Consider the following 14,258-nt stretch of genomic DNA (forward strand, 5'->3'; position numbering starts at 1 on the left):
GCCGCTGCCTGCCTGCGACAATTCGCCGCATCAGTTGTAATCGAAGTTTGAACCTGCGCGGTTGTGCTTAGCTTTTTCGTTACGGCTGGCTGCCTGCGTCGTCGAGCCGCTGCAAAAAGCGTCCAATTCGTCGTAAGAGTTGCTTTCTAACTGTAAAAGACCAACGAATTCATTCATTAAGACGATTTTTTTTTGCTTCTTCTTCTACTTGCTCGAACTTTTTTATTGCGTGTGTTTCGGCTAGTTTTTGTTTGCATTTTTTTATGGTTATTTTGTGTGCCTATTCCCATTGTTTCCAACAATTGTTTTTTTTTTTTTGTGCTGCGGTGCTCGAATTTGTTCCTTCATTGAGCAGAATTTTTGTTGGTTTTTGTTTTAACAATAGCAATAAAAAGAAAATCAGCCCAACAATAACAATTTGCCAAATTATTTTGTAATACAACAAAAACAACAACAACAATAAAGTGTAAACAAAGCTCAACCCACAGCAGCATCAATCTACAAAGCTGAGAGAGCAGCAGAGAGGGAGAGAGAGCAACAATAGATAACAACGGCACCGCACGCATGCAACAGTTGCAGCTGTAATGACAACAACAACAACAACAGCAGTAGTACTTCTAACAGCCAATCACAGTGCTGTAAAGCCGGCGTTTCGAGCTTTACATTCGACTAGCCGCTGGACATACACTTCATTTGCGTACGAGCTTTTCTCGCAGTGTATTTTACTGTGAATTTGGTTTCTACTGTGCTGGCAGGTAAGCTTTGTTTCATAATTACGGATAAACAACATCAACATCGTCAACATGATCACGTTCAATGCAATTGGCGCCAAAAGCGCAAAACTTGTGTATGCATGAATGTGTGTTTGTGTATGTATGCATGTATTGTATTGTATGCTTGTGGCATTTCCGTTTGATTTTTTGTCAAAACGTAACGAAAGAGTGAGATAGAGATTTTTAGCCAGAAAAAACAGCCTCTGCGGCTGCTTGCTGATGCATCGTTTCCAATCAAATGTGTTGCAATTTGCAACTCGCAAGCCAGCTCAGATCTTTACAACTTGCCAAAGATTTTTTATGCTAACAGCAGCAAAAATCTCAAGTTATACAACTCGTATATGTATGTATGTATGTATATGGTAGCTCTTTTTCTATTGTCATCGTTGTGGCAATTGCGCAGAGTCATGTTTTAACTTTGGCACTTTATCACGAAATCTCTGTCGCTTTGTGTGCCACAAATGTTGCAAGCTAAATGTGTCTATAATTGTATGCGATAATCTCATTAAACTTGACCCCCAATAGCAGTAGCTGAAAGCGACTTGCTTGATTTCGCCTCTGATTCATAATCAACGCGCTTGATTGACAGCTCGCTCTGCCCTTCGATCTCCGACCAATTTGCATGCCGCTGAAAACAGAACCAGAAACAGAATATCACCTAGCGATTTACGTAGACGTGTGTATTTGTATGTGTATGGGTGCATACATATGTATGTATATCGTCGAGATCACAGCTGAACTCTACAAATGACTCAGCCTCACGGCATCCAGAGGCAGCCTGATTGTTCGACTCATGTTGGAAAAGCTGTTGATATCATAAATCTGTCACGAAATGTGTCAGAAATAAAAGTGTGTAAAGCTATATCCAATAACAAGACATACATACGTATGTATATAGTCTATAGCTAATCAAGTTATTACACTTTCCTATCTGATGTGCACATCGTTATAGAACTTTGCACTGAGATCTCAGCTACTTGCGAAACTGAACAGTATCGAACCAGTATGTATGCCCCCTGAGGGCAATAATCGACTAGTAGAAAACTGAATAAGATGAAAACTGCTCTAATAATAACAATAGGAATAGTGATAATAGAGTTTTCCCTGTCCCTTTCTAGGTACCGTCAGCCTAGCCTTCCCTCTGTATATCTACCAAAACACTTTCCGTTTCTAATGAAGTCACATATGTAATGCTTGAGAACATCATTCCTATTGCACATTTGCAGTATTTTAGCATCTGCATTGCCTTTATCGAAATATTTGCCAAGGTCGATTCTTTCCTCTATCAAAGTTTGGACGTTTTTGAAAGTTAAATAGTTTCTAGAAATTACAATTTATAATGCCAACAATAATAATAATAATAGTGAAAGCCCATTTTATTTATTGTATTTTCAAATCTCCTTCTAAATGCTATTTGTTTGCTTGTATGGCATGCATTTCGCACAGTGTATGTGCTCAATGCTGTGAAGCTGGGACAATGAGTGTGGAAGGCACGTATTTGATGACTGCTTTGCTAGCTCTTTTTGTGGGCTTGCAATACTTTTTTTTTTGTATCTTTGGTCTTGGTCTGAGTCTTTATCGGCAGAGCCAAACCGGAGATAGAGATGGAGATAATGATAGGGGGCTCGAGATAGAGACAGAGAGCGAGCCATTGGCGTCCAATTCCAAATGATGTCATGTATAAAAACGAAACGAAAAAGAATTTCGCTCGGCCCAAAAGAAAAGCTAACAACTAAAAGATTCCAGAAGAAGAAGAAAAAACAGAAGAACAACAAATTTCATAATTATATTATAATAAATAAATTGTCATGCTGAAGTTTCAGCGCTGATAAAAGTAATTTAATGCTTTGGCTTTTTTCCTTATTTTATCAGTTAACCTCTGACTTTAAATAACAATTAAGCTGCTCTCCATAGACTTGACTAATTAAAGTTTAGTAATTAGTTTATATGCTCGCACACGTATAAACAAAGTATATTCATACATATGTATGTACGCAGCCATACAAGCGTGCATGCATATATTTGTGAACATATTAAAAAACTGTTTGCTGTCGACAAATGTTTCCGTAACGCAGATAAAGTCGCGATAGCCAACGCCAGACAATCCATTCCGCATCGTATCTGGAATCATCGTAATATATATAGCATATATGTGTGTGTGTATTCGTATAAACTTATCTCGACTCGGTTAGTCGCATAGATAGGTAAACTCTCAATAACAGATGCTTAACTAAGACAACAATCTGTTCCCATACAAAATCGATAGATGTCGATATAATTACAAATTTCTTGGAGATTAATAGTGCTTGTGATTTCAGCTATGTTCGAGATATGGCTATGATTTGCTGATGCTCTAGATAAGTCGGTCTCAAATTTTATTATATCATATCTCTAAAACAGTCAGAGATAGAGATGGAATGGATGGAAAATGTTTATGACGTACGTAAATGATCATGAAGAATATTTTAGCCTGTCATGCTTACGTTTAGGTAGAGATGCATGTGTATACATACATACATATGTATGTAATGAAACATTTGAAGCAATATGAAAGCAAAGTGCGTGTTCAATTTGATTTTGTATATATTATTATATAATGTTCATGATTTTAAATAGCTTTTTTATGGCTCATTAATCTGACCGATCTAGTTTAGGATGAAATCATTCGGGAAATGCGAGCCATCGTTTTGAATAAACCTTTTTACAGTGGACCCTCGTTTAACGAACGCCTCGTATAACGAACACATTTTCGTGGGCAAATAAGGTTCTCTTAACTAACAGCGTTTTGCATAACGACCAACAACAAATTTGAAAACATTTATTGTGTGCAAAATTTCTGTCTGGGTTAAGGAACGTAATAGGGGGAGCCCCGTATATACATTATAGTGCTATCCATTGACTGTTTTAGCATTTTTTATGCCCTTAATCCATTGAAAACGGGAAATCAGGGTATAATGGTTTTGTGAAAAGTATGTAACAGGCAGAAGGAATGATCGCAGACTCCATAAAGTATATATATTCTTGATCAGGACGACGAGCTGAGTCAATATAACCCTGTCCGTTTGTCCGTCCGTCCGTCCGTCCGTATGAGCAAAAGAATCTCAGAAGATATAAGAGCTAGAGAGCTGAAATTTGGCATGCATACTATAGGCAGTACAAGTTTATCATATTTCTTCGATAACTCATCCCATAATCATCATCATTTCAAGTACTAGAGACTTGTGCTTTGGAATGTATACACATATTAACCATATGATTACATTTTGAAAGTTTCATTAAGATTATATGTCTGCAAAAGAAATTCTTCCACAAATAAATTCTCATAATATTGCCCACACTGCAGCGCAGCCTAAGCGCAGTCGCTGCTAACTGCGCCGTCAGCAGAGCGCGTGATATATGTGCACGTGTGCATAAAAGAAGTGCAGAATGAGTAGAAGGAATGTTAAGGGTATCTCCCAGTCGAGCAGTCTCGGCTCGTTAACATGCATTTAGATTAGCTTAGGACTTGAATTTCTTATTTCATAACGATTTACCGTTCGTATCGGCTCCAAGTTAAAATTTTATTTTATACTGACTTACAAAGTTTTAGGATGATTGATTCATACACAGCATTACCTACAATTTGTATTTATACAAAGCGCTGCTTTAAGAATCATTCTCTTATCGTTTACATTTCCCCCTCAGTTCCCTCTATATTGCTTAGTTTATTATTTTAACACTATAATAGACTGAATAGATGTAGATTCCACATGGCACACACAGAAATGTTTTGCCATAAGATAAACTGTTATCTATGAAGAAATGTCAAAAATTCAATGAGAAGGCTACGAATTCGTCGGATTTAATTAGCAAATATTCTTGACAGATGCAATACTTCATGTCTTATCAGTCTGTCCAGGAGCTATTTGTAATGATTTGTAAATATCTGTTGCTTTTTAAAAATGCTTAGAAGAAATAAACACATACGTAAATAGATATAGAAATGCTAATAACTAATGTGTGGTTTACATTGAATACAAAGTATATGAAGGGTTCACCATCGCTGTTTCTTACCTGTCCGCTTGGTCTGCAACTTACTTGCTCACAACTTTTTTATAGATTAGCTTTTCTACTGTTGACATTTAAACAAATTGCAAATAAATAAAAACAAGTAAGAAAGCTCTAGTCGAGATTGCTCGACTACGAAATCCCCTGAACCCTTCGAGGAACTAATATTTCAATAAATCTGTGCTTCTTTCAACACATATACACGCATAAACACGCATGGGCTGCAGTGTGTGCTTATTACCAGCACTCAATTTGTTAATAACTTTTCTGGTCGATAGACTATTTGCATGAAGCATTCAGATCGTAATTATAACATGGAAATAAATGCATTTGCCAAAGCACTCTTCTCTAGTATTTGCAATACAAATTTAGGGGTTACGGGGTGGATATAAGGGTGGGAGATGAATTATAATAAAAATCGAAATTTTATAAAATACATATAAATTATCATATAAAATTTGGCGGCATTTGCTTTAAAGATGTGGAAGTAGAGATGAGATATTACTATGAATTTTGAACCAGTGCTCCTTCAAGTCAGAATATGGTAGGATGGGAAGTATCAGGTTCAGGTCCGGGTATATCATGCGCACATCGATTATGCGAGCAGTTTCGACTTGAGCTTTCTTACTTACTTACAAAAAGATACATTTTGTTCTTCGATCGTTGCCAGAAATGTAATATGTTCTTTGTTCATTATTTTTCCATATGGAATAAGCGCGATAGCAGCTGGGAAACACGATGAATAGCAGAATTCTAAGTCAATGCGGTATGCCGTCTTTTCATGTTAACAATTATATTACTCATATATTGCAGTGGTTGCCTATGTATATATATTTATACCGTGCCGCTTAGTATGCAGTCTATTATTGCAACGGGATGTTTGGTATTTTGATGGATACCTTTATCTAATGGGGTAAAGCTACTTATGTACATATATATATGTCAAGGCTATATATAACTGTGCCTCATTGATACTAGACGCAAAAGATTGTGTTTTCCACTGTTGCATATCTCAATTTAATGTTATATATAAATTCGAAAATCTATTTCTCCCACAGTTGAAGACGATTATAAACGAAATTTTTTATTATTCTTATTTTTTTTTTATTTATTTATTTATTTTTTTTTTAACAGTTGGCCATAATTCGATATTTAAACCAATTCTAAGCCATGTAACTTGATCCAAAATCAAGCCGGTGACTAATCCAAATGCATATGTCTAGACTAGAGTCTAGAGTATATACATTTACATACATATATATCCGTATACTTGGTTATGAGTAATGCTGTGAAAGTAATATGGTGCGTTCCATTTGCTGCTTTTGGTTCTGTTTGCGATCTTTGTTAACGGTTTTAGCCGCTCGCTCCAAGTCTGGTACCGAAAAACAAAGATAAGGCATTCACTAGATAGTTGAGGGAGCTACAACTTCACATTCTGCAACCGAACAATTAGTGAGGTACACACTCATACAGACATCTATGTACAATATCTCTTTATCTCCATATACACACCTGTATATATACATATATACATACGTATATGTATATAAAAACACATATCTAAGTACAACTCACGCTGAGTGCAAACAAATTACAAAACGCAATTTTAACAGTCGAGCAAATTACTCAATAAACAGAAAACTTGACAATGGGTCAATAGCTCTGTCTCAGATTGCGACAGATGCATCCGAAAGTTAAAGGAAACTTAACCTATTTCTGGAGGCTATTTTAAATCTGTCACGAAATAAATATTTACCTGCATATTCATTGTGAAATATATGTATGGGCAGTATGACGTATTATCCAAATGCTCAATATAAATCTTAACAAAAAACTATTTATTTATATATTTCATTAAGATATATAATCAAAACTTACAATAAATAAATATAAATCTCCGTGGAATATGTATACATATAAATACGTTTTTATGCTGGTACATACATATGTATATACATGTGTATATAGGCCGGCTCCATGAAATGGAATTTCTTCATATTCCAAAACTCTATATCTATAAAAACAAGTAAAAAACTTCTAGTCGAGACTGCTCGACTATGAGATTTCCTGAATAAGTATCAATCAATAATTCTTCGCGGCCTTCTGCATACATAAGAAACATGCACATGCATACGCGCACACACAGACATACGCACGCACGCGTAAACACGCATGATCTGCAGTGCGGGCTTAATATGGGAACTTAAATGTCTAATAACTTTTCTTGAGGAGGGACTGTCTTCATGATAGATCTCATTTTAGATCATGATTATACATACATTGAAATGCGTGCATTTGCCAAAGCACAAGTCTTTAGTATCTGAAATACTCCTTGTACACATTTAGGGGGTGAATATAAGGGAAGGGAGGCGGAGTTTCGTTGTAACAAAAGCCGAAATTCTATAAAATACACATCTACATTTCAATTTGGCAACTCTAGCTTTAAAGATGTAACATATAAACTTATTACTGATTTTCTATAATGTTTTTAATCGATAAAATAACGGTAAGAGATATCGATTTTTGGAGATGAACTCGATATCCGCGCTATATATACGGGCATTTAAAGTCTCCAGCTCTCTACTTCACCGTAACCATTATACCCGGATTTCCCATTTTCCATGGGTTCAGGGTATAAATAGAATATGAATGAAATGTGCATTTACTTAAAATATCTATAAGTTAGGGATAAATAGTCGCCAAGAGACTTTTAAACTGACGGGAAAAAAGACGGGTGTACCGACATAGCTGGATTAATTCAACTCTTCGTCCATAAAGGTCACGAATATATATTTTTACTAGCCATGTATTGAACATGTATGCAAATTCTGTACGGAAAATAATAGTTAAGTCGATTAAGCACTGACTGTCTCATCGATCTCAAAACATATGGAAGCTTACATAGCAAACTGGCTTTCGGTATAGCATGCGTCACCCAAGTTTCTTGAAAACTATTGATAGCTTCTCGCAAATGTGTATTGGAAATTGTACTACTGCCAGACACGCAGAGAACTTTCCCAACTAGGAAAATATCCTCTGATAGGGGCTAGTAAGAAGTTAGAGCAGATTTATTACATCTCTATAAAGAAATAAATGCGGGTTCCACTTAATCGTCTGTTTAGAAATGGTAAAGCTATTGATTATTGGAATTCGACTTGATCCGTGTGTACAGATGTGGACGTACGTGGAAGACATGCATATACATATACACATGTTGAGTCGCATTAAGTTACTCATTCAGTGTTAATGGCAGATTTGATTTCTACTGGTGCTAGAATACGCTATTATATAAATAATGCTGTTATTGATAATGTTGAAATACCATAAGGTATGCTATTACTCCTATCTTAGCAATACACACTCTACATAGTTCATGAACAAGATATACGACTATGGGATATATTGTTGACTTAAATGGGAAGGAATGGTTATACAAATCAATTTTAATGCTATTTAGTTATCATTTTCGATATGGATTTCAACATTATCAAGCCCTAAAAGTGCCCAGAGTACATGTATAAGAAGTGGGTATATGATGTTAGCAATTGACAGCAAAAAAACGAATTTCGCTTACTTTTCGCCACAACTATTAGGACAATATCGTATGCGCTACTATTAAACAGCTCCATTTGATATGCGATCTAATTGTTTACACTTCCGTATGCGATTGATGGTAAAACAATGAGAGGCATTGATTGACAGCAGCCGGGCAGACAGTCCAGACACTAGAGACAATGGGAGAATAGAGACAGTACAAGTTAGTTAAGAGTAGTCCGGCGAAATCACTGCGTAGTCCTCTGGCCACGGCCAACTGCCCCACTGAAGACGATGAAAAGTGAAAGTGAGGGGGGAAAAATAACGGTCTCAACGAAGTACGGTGTATGGTGTGCAGCGTGTGGCGTGTGGCGTATGGCGTACAACGTACGGCGTACAACCTACAATCAGACAATCGAACAATTGAACAATCGAAGCCCTGTGGACACAGGACCACAGCAAGCAGCGAATACACGCCACAACTAGGACACAGACATGAACGTCGATGAGAACGAGGTCCTCTGTGTTTCGGTCAGTGTCAGTGGCACTGAAACCATTCAGCCGGACTCGACTGTGGGCGGGCAAAAGGGGCGGTGGGAACCAATGTCGTGGCCAAACGGTGGAAAACAAAAACAACGGAAAACGTGAAATCATAATGTTCTCTCTGTATTTCAGGTTTTAATATACCCTGTATGGGATTTTAGTGGCGAAGTGGTGAAGTAGGGGAATTTTCAAATCTTTATGTTTGATTTGTATTTTATAAGCTGGAGTTCTTGAGACATGGACTATTTCTAAGATTACAAAAAATATTTTTGAAACCTTTTGTATGCATTTAGATTAATTTATTCTTTATGTGTATATATATATATATGTATAATTGCCAGCCATTAATAGTGGATTCCATAAGTAATATATAATATTTTAATTTGCTATTATAATGCAGTAAATAATATATGTTATATTGATGACTCAATGAAAAGGTACGTGTTTTCATAGGTTGAGTTCTCATGTGTTCTGAAGACTATTCCAAAATCATTTCGAAGCATGTAGACTTTAATGGAAAGGTATATGTATACGCCTATAAATATGTACAAGGCACATGTGTTCGTATATTAATCTTTAAATATGAGCTGGGAAAGAAGTGTTTAATGAAATGTGTGTAGAAATGGATGTGTGGATAGAACAGCATATGTGGCGAGGGGTATGAAAAATCGAATAGCTGTCGAGAGTTGGCCAGTGGGCGTTCGTCTCAGAGCCGTTGACGGGTGGTCAGTTATTATTACAGTTATTGCTGGCGTGTCCTGGCGTAGCATGGCATAGCGTGTCCTGGGTCAGTCGACCGACGTTCGCAATGTGTGTTTTCCTAATGGCTCGTGCGCGACTAAATGCTTTGCTGCTTGACCAATTGAGCAAATGACCAATTGATTGACCTAGCAGCCAACCAGCCAACCAGCCAGCTAGCCAGGTGGCTAGACGGTCGCTCCAAGCGGCTTCTTGTTTCCACATTGCATTAGTTGACATTTCTGTAAAGTTTAAGCACATACAAATCCTGACCCTGACCATGGCCCTTCTCCAAAGCAGAGGCGTCTGGAATTCACGTGCGGCACGAACTGCCTAATTGCAATTTGCAGTGCAATGCAAAAAAAAAAAACAAAAAAAAAAGCAATGTCCAAATAAGCATCTAATATATGAAAGTAAGCGAGCTTTGCGTTTTCCGAGCTGTCGAGCTCAACCGACTGATTAATACTCATTCAGATGCCCAAAATTAAGAAGCGCAACTTAAGCCTAGGCGACATGGATATCTCCGAGTTTGTAATATTGTTATTAGCTACTGTAATGAAATGGTAAGAAACATCAAACGAAAGGACTTATATAAAAAGAAAACTCAGATTATATGGGCTATACCTCGTTTGTATAAGTATTCAATGCAAATTAATGTTGAATGTCAATATTGAATCAGGAATTTGAATGGCAATGCGAATACTAATCGTAAGAGTAAATTGATTAATCGTAGCTCTAATTGCATTGCTCAATACACTTTCACTCTCAGCTCTTTCTTATTTACTCTATATATGCTCTCACTTTCTCTCTCACTGTCTTTTTCTCTCCCTGTCTCTCTCTCTCTCTCTCGGTCTGCCTGTGTGTCTGTCATATACTCACACTCACGCACACTCATAGCTGCTATGTTTACGCCCACATATCCTTACATGTCTATGCATAGAACCGCAAGTACATACACACTCACAAACAAATACACGTAGGTGTCCATTAATATGATGGCCAGCTGGCATTTCGTATGGACTGACTTAACTCAAACAATCGCTCGGATGCCATTCACAACAAACATTACCTAAGTTGACATTCAGTCAATGTCGCAAATGGATTGCCCCAAAACAATTCACAGTGGTGCAAAATGAAAAAGCGATAAAAAAAACAACACCAAGTTTACTTATTGGTGAAATTACATTACAATCATCGTTAGCTTTAATTAATTACTATGCCATTCATAGTCCTTGTTAATCCTTAACGTTACTGAAAGTGTTTCATTCGACAATACCACTTATCTAGTTTTCCTTTTCGATCCATTGGGCGAAATTAGAAGAATTTTATATAATGATTATTATTATGTGTATATATATTTATGTATTCTCCCGCAGGCCGAGTCTATCCATTTAAATCGATATTAAACTTTTGTTTCAGTTTAGAACTTCCACTTTGCGTAATTCGCACAAAGTGAAAAATCAGGGTATCTTCTAGCCGTAAACTTTCTCATAGTTAATTGTACATGATTTTTCCAGCTACAGATACTTAGCTCAGATCTAACTCACCCGGCTAAATGATTTTCTAAAGGCTATTATACTGATATAGACTTGTTATCACAACAGATTGAGCTCGAAATGATCAATTGTAAAAGAAACATTTGATAATAATAGGATAATGAACATATCCGAAATCGGACCTCGTAAATACATATATATTTATATTCGAATTAAGTGGAAGCAGTGCTAATCTAAGGCCACATTCCGAAACCCTTAACTCGTAGTCAAATAATAAATATTCAATTGGCAATGTTAATGCAATGCAAATCGTTCTCTATTATTGTTGAGTAGATAGAGCTCGGCATACCTTAAACTAAATGTTCCGTATGTATTTATAGAGATTGCTTTTTAGCATTATCGGCTCTATTCTGAGCTAGAGCTCAGCGAAACTTGCAATAAAGATCATTGGATTCATTGAATTGAATACATTTTAGAATTTTTTGCAATGCAAAACTGATTTGTTTTATTTTCTCAGCAGCTTCAGACCAGTGTGCAAGTCAATTAAGGGAATTTGCTAAAGCGTTGTCACTGTGCGTAGGTGTCTGTCCTGTATACCCTGTAACAATGAATACGACCATTGGGGTATGCCAATGATGCCCAATGTTGGGCAAATTAGATATGGACAATCAATAAGGATCATTCGACTTTATCTGCTATGCAAATTAGCATTAAATCCAACCGAAATATGCTTTTTACTACAATTAGATTATGCTGCATACCGTGTATTTATAACAGTATGCAGTCCGTTTGCAGGGTAGCTGCTAGTCGAGAATGTGGCTTGTTTTGATTCCACTTTTTTATAAAATTTTCGATTTCCCCTGTATAACTTCTGTTGGTTTATACTGAATGCTAGTATGGCATATTTATAATCACTTTAAATGCCTACAGGGTAGCTGCTGGTCGTGCAGTCTCGCCTTCTTTGTTCGTTAGCATTTACTGGACTTCATACCTTTTCCAGCAGTATTTTCGTTTGTTTGTTTGCTCTTTCGTTGCTTTTGCTGTTTTCGCGTGCTTTGTGTGTGTCAGGGCTTTCCCCATGGAAACATCCTTTGCTATCAGCTGCTGTGGATCGCATCGGCCCCCCGGGGAGCCGCGGGAGATTGCTGCACCGTTAGCTGGTCTCTGTCACTGTCGCTGTCCTAGTGATAGATAGGCCGCACGCAACCGTGTGCGGCGCACGCATCACGCAGCTGGGCAACCCAATTTGGAGCCATCGGACAATCACTTGACAGTCTGCTATAACTCATTCTGGGTGTCGAGCGACAATTGGTGGCCCACTTTCCCGTTTACAGGGCTCAACAAGTGGCTGCCCGTGCGGCCCAGCAGGCAAACACCTTGGCCGGCAGTCGTAGGCTAAATGGTTAACGCACCTGTGCGTGTCGCACGGATGAACCCGAGACTCTAAATTCGGCTTTACCTCTCCTCCCTAGCCGATCAATTTTTAATAAACGAATCAAAAATATGCTCTATCTATATATATATACATGCATAATATATAGTTATATGAGGGAATGTTTTCCATTTTAATTAACATAGCCCCAAAGCATTTTCGTCATGCAGCAAATGTGGTGCATGTGATAGCTTCGCCTACCACATGAGCTTTCAGACATTGCTATAGTCTATATTAATTGCTATGGAGCAGCCAGAAATGGAAAGTAATATGCGCACCTTCGGACGGAAGGACGGAAAAGCAGGCGGACGGATGAAGAGGCAGTTAACTATGCTGAGACTAAACAGACTTTGTCGTTAGCTACATATAGAAAATGTGAACAATAGTTGAACTAAAGTCCGAAACTCAAATGAACTCAGTTATTCATCCGTATAAATTATAGTTGTAAATCTGTCGATATTATCTACAAATTATAGTATACAATTGGAAACACGTTTTTGAAAAATTTCAAAATATATATAAATATATATTTATATAAATATATATAAAGATATATATATATATATATATCTTCTTTGGTATGCGATATGCCAATTCAATTATAATTTCAATTTTTATATATATTTAGAGTGGTATATTATCTTTAATATTGGAAGATTACATTTATAAGATTATGTGATATAAAACTATTTTATTCAATTCATTTTATCCTACATACATATATCGATTAGTTAGAGGAGATATTTAGACATCTTGATCATTTTCTCCTAGTAGCGATTTTGGAGTAGCGATTTTGGAGTAGCTCATTCACGAAAGTGAAATGAGTATATTGGTTTTGTGCATGTCAGTTTTGTCTGTATGAACGCAATTTTTTCGGCGCTATGTAAGCTTGAGACTTGAAATTTGGAACACACTCGTGTATATCTCCGATTATAAAGTGATAAAATTTTCCGGATCCGCCCGCTAGGGGCGTGGCGAATCGGGAAAAACTGCATTTTCTACAGTATAACAGCTAGACTTAGGTGCTAAATTGCTGATAGGATGTGAATAAGTATTCTGCATTTGGTAACGTCCGACTGCAACGTCCTTACTTGTTTTATTTTAACACTAACTAACTAACAATAAACAATTATTATATTTGTAATGAAATCATGAATAGAATCTGTCGTCAGAATAAATGATAAATCCGAATTAAGGTAAAAAATATGCTATTGTTTCTTAACAATAAGATTATTTATTTGAGTCCTAACGATTTATTTTCTATATCTATTAATCTTAGTCTTGGGGTTAGAATGCACAACTGAATGCACTTTGAATCGAGATTAAAGTTGCTTCATCGAAAAATTAGTTGACATTTGAGACTATGAACGGGTATCATGCAGTTGAGCAAACCACACACTGGAAGTAGTTTACACAGTAACTGCATACTTATTGTGCTCTGCTGTAGATGTGCGCGTGTGTTTGTGTGGATGCATGAGCATTAGGCAATAGCCCAGGAATTTGTACAAAAAAGCCAACGAATGACTATTTCAAGTATTGTCAACTCAATTCACTGTCTTTTAAGATTGCCGACATCATTAAAACATCGGTATTGGCTGCTAGGATACGAGATGATTGTAAATCGATTTCTTATGTTTTCTGGGTAAAGGAGCCAAAGGCTAAAGTTTATCAGTCGGAATTTATAGTAGAGAGTCA

General features: G+C 36.8%; 1 protein-coding gene across 5 annotated transcripts in view; it reads left to right on the top strand.

The window, feature by feature from the left end:
• The window catches only part of ATP8B (ATPase phospholipid transporting 8B), a 49,134-nt gene continuing 34,876 nt past the window's right edge, over positions 1-14,258 (top strand). For 2 of the 5 annotated variants that reach the window (XM_089475785.1, XM_089475788.1), the window contains exon 1: positions 26-755. The gene's annotated coding sequence lies outside the window, so the exon portion shown is untranslated. Of the gene's footprint in view, positions 756-14,258 lie in introns of all 5 variants that reach the window. The other 3 variants (XM_089475787.1, XM_089475786.1, XM_018013862.2) reach the window with 3 other exon arrangements.

This window comes from Drosophila arizonae, chromosome X, assembly GCF_054131065.1.
Source record: "Drosophila arizonae isolate 15081-1271.41 chromosome X, UAZ_ARI_1.0, whole genome shotgun sequence".
In the NCBI taxonomy this organism is placed as follows: domain Eukaryota; kingdom Metazoa; phylum Arthropoda; class Insecta; order Diptera; family Drosophilidae; genus Drosophila; species Drosophila arizonae.